The sequence below is a fragment of the Magallana gigas genome, chromosome 2, assembly GCF_963853765.1.
Source record: "Magallana gigas chromosome 2, xbMagGiga1.1, whole genome shotgun sequence".
NCBI classification, from domain to species: domain Eukaryota; kingdom Metazoa; phylum Mollusca; class Bivalvia; order Ostreida; family Ostreidae; genus Magallana; species Magallana gigas.
In genome coordinates, this window is record NC_088854.1 from 53,739,973 (window position 1) to 53,756,937 (window position 16,965).

The 16,965-nt window shown below is 30.4% G+C and overlaps 2 long non-coding RNA genes across 2 annotated transcripts; both read right to left on the reverse strand.

Annotated features, from left to right (window-relative positions):
* Positions 1–2,187: 2,187 nt before the first annotated feature.
* On the reverse strand, positions 2,188–4,292 carry LOC136272501 (uncharacterized). The gene is made up of 3 exons (XR_010710510.1): positions 4,203–4,292; positions 4,063–4,120; positions 2,188–2,820 (listed from the first exon to the last, which is right to left on the reverse strand). It is a non-coding gene; the product is annotated as an uncharacterized lncRNA (long non-coding RNA).
* Positions 4,293–5,586: 1,294 nt separating this feature from the next.
* On the reverse strand, positions 5,587–6,418 carry LOC117681686 (uncharacterized). The gene is made up of 3 exons (XR_004596284.2): positions 6,323–6,418; positions 6,186–6,237; positions 5,587–5,891 (listed from the first exon to the last, which is right to left on the reverse strand). It is a non-coding gene; the product is annotated as an uncharacterized lncRNA (long non-coding RNA).
* Positions 6,419–16,965: the final 10,547 nt, after the last annotated feature.

Here is a 16,965-nt window from a genome sequence, read left to right on the forward strand (position 1 = left end):
AGATGTTCGATGTTAAAGTCGTGTAGAGTTTGTATGTAATTGAAGAGTTTTGAAGCAATGGATGAAGTATAATTGTAGAAAATACAAGGGGATGACTTGATCTTGAAATATGGCTGAACTTTTTTGTGATGAAGAATATTGCTTATATTAACAGCATCGATTCCCTTGTTTGCAAACTGCAGTTTGAAAAAATAACGTGGTGCATGAGCAGTATTTTCTGTTTGTGTAGGCTTAAAAAGCCGATGATTAGCAATATCCATAATCATGGATCCGAGTCTGTGTTCCGGTGTAGAAAAGTCAAAAAACGGCTTTTCCTTGACTTTTTCAAAAGATTGTTTAACACTTTCAAAGGGACAGAGTAAAGTTTGGTGTGAAAGTACTGGAGAGGTTATAATGAATCAAAGGAAACATCGTGTATAATTGGTTTGTTATAAGACCGATGTCCATGACTTCGCCTACGTCTCTTAGTGTTGTTAAAAAGTCCCATTACATTAGCATTTGTACATTGTGGACTTGAAAGACTCCCCACACTTTCAACATTATTGTTGCATCCATACGGAAAGGCCGTACCAAAGTTCTTGTTGTTGTCTACGGAATGGCGTACTTAGTGATGGGCTATTGGTAGGATGGTAAATTGTTTCTACAATTCTAACTTTCATAGACAAAACAGAATTATCAGGGGAATTAAAATGTTTAGATAAAAGCTGCTGACCGCCATTATTGATTTGAAATCTATGATCTGATATTTCTTAACTTAAAATCAGACATTTTGTTAGAACAATTTTCATTCTTACGTGATTGGGAAATAAGTAATTTAATCTTTTTTGCAGGTTTGTCTGTCTATTACTCTGTGTATTCTTCACTGTTTCCTCTCAGAATAGTAGTTTTTTACATGTCAGAAAATTAAAAAAGTGTTGGTTTTTTTTCAAATTAATTCTTTTTAAAAGCCGAATACGGTAGATATTTTTTCCCCGATGATTAAATAAATATACTTTGCTATGTTGATCCACGTTATTCGGAATAAAAAAGATGCATTGGTAAGACCAGCCAACTGTATATTAGTATATTTTCAACAACACAAGTGTTTTTGAACTAATTAATTAAGTTGGCAGGTAATGTCCACAGTGGTCCAAAAAATGTTACAACAATGGGGTAGCCGACAACATGGCATACCCCCTACATCAACATTTTATGCCCTCCCTGCTGTGAAAAGTAGCACGATGGGTTGACCGCTATTGTGCTACGGACACAATTCAACACAAATTCGATAATATATTTGTATTACATGATTTTGATTTTGTTTACTCAAATGTCTTATTAGTCCACATTATATATTTATATACATCAACATCAACCAAAACAAACTCACTGCATACTAAGAACAGTTCGATGGTTAAATTGAAGGTGACAGTTACGCCCTCTCGACCACTGTGACGTGCTAATCTCTTGATTTATTTTGAGCTGACAGATCATCCTTAAGTTCTCATTTTTTTCTTTGATAAAATTCCTTGCATCTTTATCTATGCATTCACAATATAATATTTCTGTTCCTATTGTGTTATTCAAACACACCAAAACAATAAAACAACAAAAAATTACAAATTCTGATTTTACATTTGTATATAGCAATTTATTTGAAGGATAAGTAAAAAGATATCCAATAACGACAGGCAATGAGTCAATTTCTTTGATACGACTCAAATGCATTGATATGTAAAGGAATACTTGCAAGTCAATTATGAGAGTTATCTCTCTTATCGCAATTTTGCTTTTCGTCTCGTTTTTAACGTTAGAAATGTTGAACTTTGATGTTAGTAAAAAAAAAAAAGAGATAGCAATTCTCCAAACCTTTGGAAAAGGTCTGCTTACTAGTCCGAACTTCTAAATTAAGACTATCACAAGCATAAGGTCTAATATAAATAACAATACGAACTCACCTGCAAGGAATTTTGTGCAACTTTTAAAAAAAATTGAGTAGAATTCCACTCTAAAGATAGTACTGTAATCATTTGACCTCACAATTACCTAATTAATAGATAGTTCAGCAAAGAGCAAATAATATTTGCCATATGTCTTTTTGATATTTGATACTTATTAGTTTGATTGTCGTGTTAATCTAGAATTCTAATGAAATCGGGGGGAAAAATCACGAAAATCGGATAAATTTTTTATTTGATATTGCAAAACTCTTACTTCCATCAGTCCTTATAGTAAGAATATTTCTTTTTTGTCACATTATATAAACGTAATATTGTTTACTGATAACTCTTAAAGAAAATGACACACATTACAACGGATTTCTCTATGCATTCAAATCATTTTGCAGTTAAATATATCATTAAAAGAACTCTTTTAAAAATTGTTCATTTGTACAGATGCTGAGATGTTTTTAATATATATGGACAGAAAACGACCTGGTAAGTAAATTATTTTCAAATACAAACTGTTCGATATATTTTTTATTCATATTTATGATGAATTTACATGCAAAATTTAAAAAAGAAAACAAAAAAGGTTTTTTTCAATCGCTTTAAATAATCAATATTTTTTCCATTCTAAAATCATAGGACAAAGTATTGCCCATAGGAATAAATATTAAGCAGAGAGCTCGAGCTCGTCATAGCTTTAAAAATTGTTTAATACAAACACCAAAAACTGCCAAAACAAAGACATAGCCACTCAACGACGAAGCACTGGCTCCGCCCCTTCCTTCTGTTCCCAACCGTGTGGTACCTGTGGTAGTCGTAGTATAGGGAGTGGGAGTGGTGGTGGTGGTGGTGGTGGTGGTAGTGGTAGTGGTGGCTGTGTACATACAGACACCTGTTTAAATAAAAGACAACAACGGACATTATTAGAATGTATCAATTAAAGTGGAATTCATGTATACTTGTATACGTATTGTGTTGCTAAAATATAATGGCTTATTGGTTAAATTATACACTACTCAACGAAATGCAGAAAGGCATGCATACAACTTCTTTTTTTTGTCGGTTATACTAAACTTTCTTTAATGAAATTCCCGTTATAAAACTGTAAGAGTGAAAACAATGGGCTGAAACCAGTACTCAAAAAGGTCTGTGTAAATGTATCTTTAAACATTTTTTTAAATAAGATTTCCAAACAAAATCTTTAATTCTATTAGGTTTCTGAGTTACGTTAAGGTTACAGATAAGCGCTCACGTCAATTACAAGTTTTATGATGGCAAGTCTCTCGCTATTGAAGACACAACAGGATCAACCCAAATACAATTTGAAGACGTTTTTAGAACAACGGGAGTATCAAAAGCAAAATCGAAAGACCGATTCCGCAATAGCAGACTTTAGAATACATCCTAAGTAAGACCATCAAATTTGCTTTCTTTTTCTGTAGAACATATTTTAAACCGGAGTAAATACTTCACAATCTTCTTAGGGGATACAGATTATCCTCTAAGAGTATAGCGCACGTTGAAACACTGCCTTTTGAAAATCAAATGATCGTACTGGTAACTTAGGAATGAACTATCACAAAACCACATGGCGTAATTCGGCACTGCATTTCTTGTGTAATGGTCCAGAGAACTCAATGAATACTTAAAGGGAATATGTAGCAGAATCCGCACTTCTTTTGTTCTTGTAAACAGTACCATGACAGTTTAAACATAGAGATGCAATTCCTTCACAGTTTATGAAGCACTGCTATATCTGCATATCCATAGTCTAAATTTTACCAGGACAATTACAATTAAACAGCAATTCACGGCCCAAATGACATAGGATTTCCCTATTAAAACAATGTCAATATCCTTGAAGGACCCTTTGCTTTCCAAACCGTGAAAAAATGACAAAGAATATACCTTATGTAAAGTATATTCATAATAGATAAAAAATAAACTCATAAAAATAAAATAACAGAGCAATCTAATTAAGTCAGATTTATTTTTACTGTAAACATGCTTACAGCATATATATATATATATATATATATATATATATATATATATATATATATATATATATATATATATATATATATAAAATTATTTCAGAATAAAAATGAAATATAATGTTAATATACTTTACCTTCAATAAAAGCAATGGCCATCAAAACGACGAATATATTTGTAAGTGCAGTCTTCATCTGAAAAAAATAAAATGTTTAATTAATAATAATAATATAATAATTAATACTAAACAGTAATCTTTTTCACTAGCGACTTTACCCTTTAGCACGACGATACATAAGGTGTGTGATCTACATTTCAGCGCCTTATATATAAACAGACGTTAGATTATTGAGAAATTTACGACTTTTAATAAGGTTGCAAAGTAATTGCAATCCTTTTGATAAATTACTTACTTGGGAGCTAAAGTTCTCCCGAAGAACCAATCACATTCGTGTATGTCTACAAAATCACATTAAGCTTCTCATTTTTCACTTTTAAACATTAATGTCTTAACACTTTAAATTATTTCTCTTTTTCCCTGCATAATGTTAATAGAGGGTGTTTAAGCATGAAGTGATAAAAACCTTGTACATACTCAAGAAATGAATAAATAAAGGTGTGTGTGTGTGCGTGCTTGCGTGATGATCAGTAGTTCGTCTCTTTATCTGAGTTTTTTAACCACAATATTTTTTATCTATTTATCTTATTTTATTTCATTCACCTGCAGAATGTGTAGTTTATAGTGGCTCTATATTAATAATTCAATCACAATCAGTCAAATGTGTGTTATCTTTGAAAATATTTTGATAATATTAGTTATATACTATTACCAATTACATGTATTGGCATATGTTGCCAATGTCGTTACGCATGTAACAAATAGGGGAAGAGTTAGACTGGGATCAAAAGTGAGCTCGTCTAAGTTTTATCGCCCTGAGGCGCAAATTAAAATTTGCTTGAAAATGGCATAAAATTATTATTGTAAACTAACGAAATTAAATCACAATGGCACGTTTAAAAACATGTATACTATAATCAAGCAAAAAGAAATCATACGAAGAAAATCCATTCAATGACAGTCCAAATGCCTGTAGGCGTAAAGATATTTGTCAGTGAGAAACACTAAACTCTGGCTAATTTTCAGTATGCCGTGCATTAACTCGAAAAGGTGCAATAGTTATCATCTAGGATAATATTTATAAAAACAAAACAAATCCAATGCAATGTCTTTCTTAACTCTGAATAAGATTGGTCTTTATTGATAAACTTTTATAAAATAAAAATTGAATATCACAGTCAAATAAAAGAAAAGAAAAGCGTGTATCCGACAATTTGTTTTATTTTGTAAAGACTTGGTTAACAAATCACCCTAAATTTTGATAGGAAACAATATAGAAAAACAGGCTGACAGACCGATAGTCATAGAAGGATACAAAAGTTATATAACATCTTCATAAGAAGAAGAATGTTAGCTGTTTAAATGTAAAAAGATGTAAACTAATTAGCACGCACAAAACACACTTTAAAGACTGGTTAAGTTTCCGTCAACAATTTATTAGGATTTAACAGCATTAGCATGTAAATTACTGTTTGTAAATAGACGAATAAACGTCACCAATTGCAATTCCAGTTTAAAGCAAATGCAAAACAAAATATTAAATCAATGTGATAAACGTTTATTACACAAACAATGAATACATTGAAGCTTCGCTTTAGAGATCCGGTGCACCAATGATCATATTAAGTATAAACTTGTGGTTATTCATAGCGGTACATACATGTATGCACTGATTACTATTATAAAAAACACATAGTTTTTCAACGACAATGGATCGGTCCCGCCTCCATTTCCTGGAACTGTAGTAGTAGGTGCAAGTGTTGTGCCGTTTTTCTTTGCACCAGCTTGACGGGCTCTAATAGCATGCTTGAGTGAGCCCCCACGTTCTGCTTCGGTGAAACACAACACTGAAGAGAGAATTTCATTTTTTTTTTCAGTAAAAACAAATGGGTTATTAAAACTACATTTATTGAAATAATGAATACAAGTGCACAAAACATGTTAATAATATGATTTTTTGTAATTTTAATTTAAAACAAACAGAATGAATACATTATTTTCAAATTTGGAAAAGCTAGATAACGTTAATTTTTTATGGAAAACCAAATTTTAAAGAAATCTGAATTAAAACTTATATCCTAGAAATGTGATTAAAAGTAGTGTAAATTTAAATGATAATTGCAAACAAAAAAAAATTCTACCTTGCAAAATGATTATCACCATCAAATAAAAGAAAATATGTTTCAACTTCATCTGCAAAAGAATAATGAAATCAAATGCGGATAAAATATGTTTTGAATGTTTAAACAAATAGTTAATTTTTACCAATCTCAATTACCTTGGTTGTCGTCTATTGTCTACAATGTAGCTCTAAATGTCCCTGCTATGTATTTAAGTTCTTTTTATATTGTACTGTTACGAAAACCCGTGACCATGAGAGAAAATCCTTTGTTATTTAAATGACATGCAAACAAAGAAATATAGACACTTTTAATTCTTTTCTTTTTTAATCGCACAATTTATAGGAAACCTTGCTGAGAAAGTTTAGAAGAACGCAACAGTATGATAATAAATAGTCCAAGCTAAGCTTATAGATTAAGCTATAAAGCGGTAAGACGGCATTTATTCGCACCATTTCCTTCTGTAGGATTTCCTCCAAAAAAATGAAAATGTTTGTAAAAAGACTGACTGAGTTAATAGGTTATCTGACTGATTTATGATGGGAATTTTATGTCAATGAAACAACTTTCAATTTGTAGTTGTTATGTTCACTTATTTTTGTCGATGATTTTATTGTCAAAGTCTAATTTCCAAATATACTTTCTCGAAGTGTTTAAAAAGATCAGAACTGGCATACTCGGACAATTAGCTTGGAAATATTGTACAAGTATTTTTGACTCATATTTGTCAGTCTTTGGTAGGCATTATATCGATACATGTATTCATGAATTAGTTTTTATTTAAATATAAAAAAAGTGAAGAAAAAAATTCACAAAAAAACCGATTTTATTTTACAGTTACTGATAAATTAGTAACTGCTATACTAGATAATAATAGTAATTATTCTAATTTTTGGTATTCTAAGTATGTACAGGGTAAAAATGGAACAAAATTCAATTGGAAATATGTTTTGGAATAAGATATCATAGAAAGAAGGAAAAAACACCCAAAACGCTGAACTAGTAAAGTATTAATATAAAACAATCAACACCACTGTGACTGTTTACTTCCCCAAAACCATGTTTTCTGTCTTTATGTTTTTTAAAAACACTTTTTAAGAGAATAATACAGACGTGCAATTAACAATTTTCAAAAAATTCCCGGCAACGTTCCTGGTTTTCCTAGTATAGATTCATAACGAATTGATACGTGTCTAAGAAGGCAAAAATTTACACAACAGACCCCGTTTTTCATCTTTTCATCCTTTTGGACATATAATTCAGAAAATGTATATTGTCCATTTTACACTGATTTCAATGTAATTTAGAAAATGAATCAAAATAAAAAAATTAAACGAGCAAATGTTTAGAAAGTTATGTATGGAATTGATAATTAGATGACACAAATTATTGTAGATTGACTTTGTGTTTCTTTGTTAATTGATTGTAATGCTTACGGAGTAAATTAGTGAAATTGTACATTTTCTACCGGCCTGGTTTACATTCTCGTCAAGTTGCGGGTAGGCAAAAATAAAAGACAACTCCTATCTTTATTCATTGTGGAAATGATGAGCATTTAAAATGTGTTTATTTAAAATCAATACAAGGCTTGTAAGTAACAACAAGCGAACGTATTCACTTATCAATCATCTTTATGCGTCAGAATCGGCTAGCTAATTGAAGCTTTCGTGCCATATGGTATCACGTGACAGTTCTAAATAGATCGCTAGTTTACCTTTTAAAGGAGCATGGTCACGATTTTGGTCAAATTTTATTTTTCTGTTTTTATTATTTACAATGCTTTAGAAATGTATTTTTAATGATCAATTGAAATGTGGGTGCCAGTCGATGAGTTTTAAGCAAGATACAGGACCAACAAATCTTCGTCATGTAAACAAGGCTCGTGCCCTGTTTTTGTTTACATAGGTTCAATATACCTGTAAAAAATCTTTTTCCAGCTTATTTGTCTATCTTCTTATTCATTTTAAGCATAAATAAACAGTTCCTTACGATTAACATATTCATTTGAGGTCTAGAACTGAAATTTTCACTTCAACATTCAAAATGTAAACAAAAGCTTTGTTTACATAGCAAAGTATTGTAAGCTCTGTAACTCGCTTATAACTCCAAAAATGACTCTCAAATTTTGGCTGCTTATCAAAATTACCTTACTGAAGCATTGTTAACATTAAAATCGAAAAAATAATTTTTGACCAAAATCGTGACCATGCCCCTTTAAACTAAAAAAGCAAAACAATGCCCCCATATTTTATCAGTACAATCGGCAAATAATTCATTTTTATTGGTAGTGCTGCTAGGTTCCAACGGTTGATCATTCAAAATAAATACTGTGGTTTCATCAATATTTATTGAATACCGATTTTCGTGGATTTCGTTGTTTAGTCGATCCACGAAATTTTTATTATTAAATTTTCATTGAAGTGCAATTTCTATTAATATTTTGTACTGATAAGGTCATTGGCCACGAATTCACATATCCTTGAAATTGTGATTTTCACTTCACCCATGAAAATGGATACCCTTGAATATTAATGAAACCACATTATTAACGTTGTGTATTGGAAACCTTCTCTACGTGTGTACATTTTCATGAATACAACATTTTTTTCATTTTACAGACAACAATGCAAAGGATTCTAGAATCAGTTTCCGAGTATTCTAGGTAATTAGTTTCTGATATTTGCCAAAGTCACTGATATTGTTTATACATGTACAAGCTTCCGATGTTTTGTCTCCCGACTCTGATCATATTTCATAAACATGCTCGTGACATCATCAAAAATTATCTTACGTGATGAGTAAAATTGACGAAATTTTTATTTAGAATTTTTTCTAGTGATATTTTACGCCTGTAATTTTTGTACTTTGAGGTAGACATAGGTTTCTTTAGTAAAATACGATAGCATTATGCTTGTTCTGACGTCATATTGATCGGAGGAATTTGCACTCTATAATAGATCGCTGAGAGTTGCCTTTATTTATCATGCCTGCGATGCATGTTCACTGTCAGTGTCGTCATTATCATTATCATAACGTTTCAAAGAATTAATATGATCATAAAATCTTGCTCGATGTTGGCTTAATGCAATTTATATTTCTCTTCTCTGAGGCTGATATTAACCTGTCTCTCAACACAGAACGGCCTCGCTGTATCACTTACATTGTCGTTTTCTTCGAAACCACAACTCTTATTTACCCTAAAATTCGTAAAAGTTTGTACTACGGGAGATTACTCACAGTAGGAAAAAATTCAAGGACTTTAATTACAACTAATTGTATAAAAGAGAAATCTTTTTCGGAATATTAAGACAGAACTAGGATATTAAGTTTATCTTATTTATCAATAAGAAAACAAAACTGTCTCTAAGTCGTTAAATGCGACTACACCATGGCAATAGCAGGTTCGCTATTGTTATACTATTTTTGAAAGAGACATAAAACTTTAATTTTGATCTTGAATTCGTGCAGTTTAACTATTTTTATTTTTATGGTTGGCCGCAGTGATAATGATTTAGAGATTTTGCGCACTAGCGTAGAGTGCTTTTTCTTTCTTTATTTGTTTTTTAATCTTCTCAAAATCCAGAAATAAAGGGGTGATTTACAAACGCTTCATGTCCTGTAACTACCACAAACAACTTGTCTGTAAAACTCTATTTAGAAGATAATAGATTTCCCATACCACATCATTACGTAATGAGATATCAAAGGACAGATTCGAAATTTGAACTGTTAGGGGTGTACCTATATTTATCTTCTCGATGAATAAGTATTTTAAACAAGTGACGTAATTTTATTTTCATAGTTTGTTAAGGTATTCTTAATTAGTTTATTTATAACTAACTACAATATAATGTATATTCTAAAAATAAAGTTTTTTTCATGTTAAGCCCAAAAAACGAATGACTTCTAATTACAGTTTAAAGTAACTTTAAAAAAAACAAATGATTAATTAGTTCATGTTGGATAGTTATCATTATCATAGTGCAGATAATAAAAACAATCTCATTATTTTTTTTCTTGTGTAGCACTAATTTTTCTCAGCATTTATTATGATTCCTATTTAAAAGACTCGTTTAACTATTTACAATCACCCACGTTTTTTCATTTGACTCGCTATGCATGCTTTGATTGCTGGTATATTAAAGTTTTGACGAAAAGATGTCATCTTTATCCCATACAACATATAGGCCCCTAATATGACTGTTTTGTTGTTTTACTAAACGATTATGGAGAGTTCCATTAAATATCTTACACATTCATTAATTCATTATACCCCCCCCCCCCCCCGCAAACTAAGTGTGGAGTGGTATATAGGAATCAACTTGTCCGTCTATCCGTCCGTTCTTATGTCCTTCCGACCGACCGACCGTCCGTCTGTCTGTCTGTCTGTATGTCTGTCTGTATGTCAGCCTGTGCAAACGTGTCCGGTTCTTACTTCACACAGAGTTTGCTCATGACTTGAGGGTGTGTCATGATTTTGACCGAAGGTCATTTGGGCAAGTTCAAGGTCACTGGAATGAATATGGTAGAAATTGTGTTAGATCCTTATCTTTCTTATGGAAAAAACATTGGAAGTTCTTACTTCATGTTACAATTGCTTATGACCCTAGGGTCAGTTGTGATAGTTCAAGGTCATTGATAAAAGAACGCATAATTCCTCTCTATGATTAGAAGCTAAACTTCAACACAAATATTGGTTGTGACCTGTAAATATGTCTTGACCTTGAGCTTTGGTCATCTGTGCAAGTTCAACTAAAGGTGCATCCATTACTGTTTAATAGAGAAATAGTAGGGTTATGATATTTTCTTAACGGGGATATCATTTGTGAGATTGCTCCTAGTAACTCGTATGCGACCTATCTTCCATTATTTTTCTATTTTTTCATGTCTCCACAATGTGAAGATTTCCCTTAAATAATTCCATCATTATATTTTTATAGCATATGATACTTTGTTATTTAGATATGAAGTGTTCGATTAAAAATATACCCTATGACTTTATTTTTAAACATTCAAATGCATTTTTTATGCTACTTTAAGTAAAATTGTTAATAAATATCCTAGTTCCAAAAAAAAGCTTGGTAATGTACACTGGTTTTCGGCGAATTAACAGTTTTAAATGTCAATTAAAAAGGGATAAAAAAAGTATATAAAATTCAAGAACGTCTCGTGTGTCCTTAAGTTTGAATATTAGTTGTTCAAATGTTTTAGAATTATGTAAACTCATACCAACTATGGGATTTGGGCATCTCACTATCATGAATTTTAGACGGTAAACTGCGTTGGTTTTTTTAAATACATCAAGTGATATCCTATTTCATTGGTGATATCTCATTTTACGGTGAAATTTAATACTGTGGAATGATTTAAATTCGTTGGGGACACTTTTCGCGGATTGTGGATTTTTTAGTTATCAGTTACAAAAATGTTTTATCTGAAGAAACAGCAGAGTTAAGGTGGCTCTATACACCCACAGTTTATTCCAATTTTCAATAGAAGACGACAAAACATATACTAATCAAATGTTAAAATGATGATAGGGATACGATAAGTCTTTTTAAAGAATTCTTTTAATGTTTTTTCGTGTTTTTGTTAAATAATTTTTAAAAAGTTAACTATTTAACAAATTAATAGAAATTTTTTGGTCATATGATGGATATTTCCTTCGGACATCTAAAAAAAAATATAACACTTCTTAACATTCAAAAATGTTGTTATTGCAATTTTTTTTAGTATTTCCCCAAAACATAATTGTTTATATTTTCTTACTCTGCTCACAAATCATCTGAATAACCTGCTTGATGTTATGAGAAAATGTTTTTTTAATAAATATGACATAAAAAAATTTGAATGAAAATCATTGCAAATAAACCAGAAAAATATTTTAAATTTTATTTGGAATGAAAGTTCTTCATGTAAGAGTTATCGTTCCTAAGTCCCAAGGCCCAAACACCTTGGGGACCTTTCATCCATGAGTTGAAGAAAATTTCCTAAATATCATATTTGAATGATAAATATATACATATTTCATTATAGGCCTATATAAGTGAATTATTATATTCGCTTTAATCCAAAACTAAGTCAAAAAAATAAAAGGGAAAATTAACTAAGGTGGTAAGGAACACCTGTCGACATTAATGTGCATTAAAGTATATTATAATTGAAATACTTTCACCGGTTTTAGAATTTTCTTAATAAGTTTTAGAAAATTTTGGAAAATTAAAAATTTGATCGTCCTCAATTGGATTCGAACTCATGAACTACAGGTTTGTAGTGAACCCACTTACTAACTGCGCTACGCTGTAATATGTCGATGATGGGAAAGAAACTATTTAAAAATTTATACTTGATTTTATTGTTTATTTCGATAAATAATACGACACAACGTGAAGGTGTCACATACCACATTACTTGTAAAAAATGAACTTTCAAATTATGAAATTCAATCTATTCATTTAACAATTTTTTCAAAAGAGCGGACCCCACACAATTCGCCTCAGTTTAAATCAGTCAGTACCGGAATTGCATGCTTCCGGAGTTACTTTTTTGCGTACTGCATCATCAAAAAGTGGTGTATAGAGCCACCTTAAATGAATTTTAATTTCGATAGGTTTCCGATTTGCAGTGATTTGTTTCACTGAAAATACCCCAAACATGTGAGGCATTTTTTAAATAAAATATACTTAAACAAATTGATAACAGAAAAAACCAGGATCATTCTTATTGAAACAATATACTTTAATTTCTTAAGTCATTAAATCAATACATTTTAAGCTTTGCATATGCATGTCAAACAAACAAGCTCCATTTATTACGGGACAAGTTATACCTCTATAACTTCCATGACAAATGCACCAACTACAGTCAAGAGAAACGCAAAGTAACTCAACGACAAAGCATTGGTCCCGCCTCCTTCCCCTCTTGCAGGAGTTGATATGTCTTTTTCAGTTTTGTTAGAGGTACTGTGTGCATCACCAGTTGTTTGTATTTCTGGATCAACACCATTACCGGTAACAGTAGCGGAAGCTGCAGCCGTTGGAGCGGTTGTAGCGGGTGTACTACTGCTTCCGTTTGGCAATGAGGTGGAAACAGTACCAGTACCCGACGCAGACGTACTGGGAATAAGTTCCGTTGTTTTATTAGGTGTCGTGGTGCTGCATGACACTAAAAGATGATTTTCATCAACATCTTATGTGACACAAGAATCTATATATTTCAATGCAATTTATGATTTGATAAACAATAAAAAGACCGAAATGAATACAATTTCCTGTATTCTTTATCCCCAAACAATGTGAAAAGAAAAGTAATCATTAGTTTTAAATCATATGAGAGGTTAAAAGCACTTCATTTCGGTATGGGATGGATGATTATATTGAAATTATGTGAAAAATAATTTACCTTGAACATGGACAACTACCATCAGAGCGAATACAACAAGCATAAATTTCATCTAAAAAAATATATAAAATGTTGATTATAAACTTGATAATTTCATAATTTGTACGAATGGTTACTTGTAAATATTTTCCCACATTTTATTTCTAAGATTTGATTTGAGGAAGAAAATTAACTTGTGGGAAAGGGAAACTTTTCAAGTGTCATTTTTGTTGGGTTGTTAAATTTATGAAATTAGAGATGGTAAATCTGTTCATCTTTTCAGAGGTTTATGAATATTCACGGCGGTAAAATAGCAAATTTAACTCTATGATTTCAATACGCATCTTCGTCAATGTTTACTTCATTATTAGAGTACCCTGTTTTTTATCCTGACTCATCAACATTTTTTATGAAGATTTGAAATCAACACATGTTTGCATCAATATACAGCCGATATTAGCTAGGTAATGATCTTTTTTTTTATTTTTCACCATTCAAGACACTGCAATGGATTTTCAATACAAATTGCATGAAACCGGATAATTAAAAAAGATATCATTATAAAGGGGTCTACCGTTACAAAAAAAACGGTTGAAGATGTGATCAGCTTAACTTTTCCTTATTTGTTATGGTTAATCAAAATCATAAAAATGTAATCTTAACTGTCTTCATTATTTATTTTTTTTTTTTTTTTTGAAAAATAGAGTTTAAATTTATATCGTTTGAAAGTTAAAGACATTATTGGTCTTTCTAATCAAAAAGTTCAAATCTGATCAAATATTTGAATAACATTTATTCCAAAATACTCAAATATTCTTAGTTCTGTACCTTTTTTACCATTATAAGTAATTACCACCATTTCAAAACATTTTTTTTTTTAAATCCATAAAATAAAATTGAAACCTTCGTCCGAGGAACACTGACCGGTGATTTTTTGACACATTGTATGTGTACATGGATAACCTACAAATATGTTTATCTAAAAAGAGTAAAAGAGTTAAGCATCGCATAATAAATTGGATAAAGCCTATCTTTGCAATAACTTTTCTCCGTAAATTTTCACAACCACTGTTTTTTAAACATGTATGAATTTTGTTAAATTGTTGAATTGTTAGATTTCCTCCATCAGAAACATGTATATCCAACATTTAATACATTAATATTTGTTGAGGTTTATTCACATATTATTTCATGATCAAACTTCATTGCATTTTCTTAAAGGAAAAATGAATTATCTGTTGAAGATTTATGGATACTGCTAAACTGTACTAGTACGATATATTTTGATGATTCGCGTCATTAGATACAATTTAAAGCTGGTCAGCTTAATTCAGTTAATTTAACTCTAGTAAAGGATGTCTGGGTAAAATGTACTTTACATAAATTTGGCAAAGTATCGAATTAAAACATAGATTTGTGATACTGAACTGTTTTGGCTGAGCTAATATACAATAGATCAGTATCATTTCTGCAATATATCTCAGTAAAACCTCTTTTTATAACATGCTTGTGGTATTACTAAACTGAACATATGATACCATATATATTACTTACTTTGCGATGAAAAACAGTTTTCGACATCCACTATTTTTTTTAATGAAAGGCATTTATAAATTTTTCTTGTCACGTGATAATTGAAAATCAAGAATCAAAATGATTTCTATGTGACCTACTGATTACATATAATCAACCAATCACATTCGTTGTTAACGCTTTATTTACCAAAAGATCAATATAAGTTTCTACAAATACTTAAGCTCAAGCTCAATTATTATTGTTCCTCTCCTGAATTCTAAAGAATGTTTTATGTATTTAAACTAGCATCAGAATGAATTGTATTTAGATCATCCATTGAATGCTTGTGTGGATGTTGACTAAGTAAACCTTAAATTTGATTTGTAAAGTGGCCAAATATCATTTAAACTAATCACGGTTTTTTATAATCTTTGCATATATTATAGAGAATTTATCTTTTATGAATATATATAATTTCATTTGATATTGTAGATGAATTTATTGATATAAATAATACATAAACATCATATGATGTCTTTTTTCCCATTTTGAACAAACACAGCTTTCTTTATAAAAACGTTTGCATACATTTTATTATAATAGTAATAGGTTTTTTTCTCTTATCGACCATTTTCATCGGTTCTAAATTTTCTGATCATGAAATAATTAGTCTTGATGAGATTACATTTGCTATTCCAGTTAAAGGTAAGTGTTTTAGAAAATGTTTGTTTAGAAAATAAAGAAACAGTTAAAACTATGTATTAAACTAAGCGAATTTTGTTAATTATTTATATATGTTGTTTAAAAACCGTTTTACGCCGTTGGAATATTTAAAGAACGAAGCTAGTTTATGTTGTTCTGCAAATCCACGAGTTTTCTCTTGAAACTTCATTTTGTACAGGTTCAATATTGTTCATGCAACTAACAAACTACTTTTCTGCGCTGTAACTTTTTTTATATCTAAAAGTATTTTTTTTATTTCTATGAAATTTGTTCGCATATAAATATGACAAACCTTTAAAATTTTTAAGCGTTATTTATTAAGATTTAAGTTCATTGAGTTACAACTTTTTTTCAAATTCATTATTATATATAATTATCATTACATCGTTAAACACTGTGTTAATCGATCGTTAGATTGGTTACACGTTTATTATAAATATTGTTCATTTTAAGAGTATGTACTACTCGGATAAATTACTTTACCTTATTCTTGGTGTCGATTGTCGATAGTATTTCCTAACAAACCAAGATGTAGCACGTTTGCTGAATTATCTTCTCAATTTATGTAATAATATCGGATAATCTTGTAAAAATATTATTTGATTAAAGTTTCACGTGATTTACAATTTGATAAGTATTATACATTGAGACAATATCCTGTACATACATATGAATTTTTAGAATAAAATGATTAAGTTAAAACTTGCCTTTCATCGACCTCATATTTATCAAGATTCTCATGATATGAAATGCACAAGTGCTACAAAGACGTCAAACTTGTCAGTCACGTCGAAATGATAAATATTTTAAGAAATGGAATTATACTATAAACGTAGTAATTGTTGCCATATTGGCAGTTTATTTGTTAAAAAACATGTTTTTGCAAGGAATCGGGGCTTCGTGTATTGTTTCAATAAAGGTTTCTAAAAAGTTTTCTTATGTAAAAAATAAATCGCCGACAAGATAAACTTAGTTTTAAGGAAGTCAAAAATCTAGATTTATTGTATCAGTAAAAATTCAATAAACTTAAACACATTCTTAACTGAAGACTCCGAATCCTAACTTTTGCATGCGTAATATGAAATACATGTACTGAAAACAGTATTCTGCGGTTGTTTTAACGCAGAATAATAAAATAGTTATTTATTTCAAAATAATGATCCTGAGTAACATAAAACTCGTT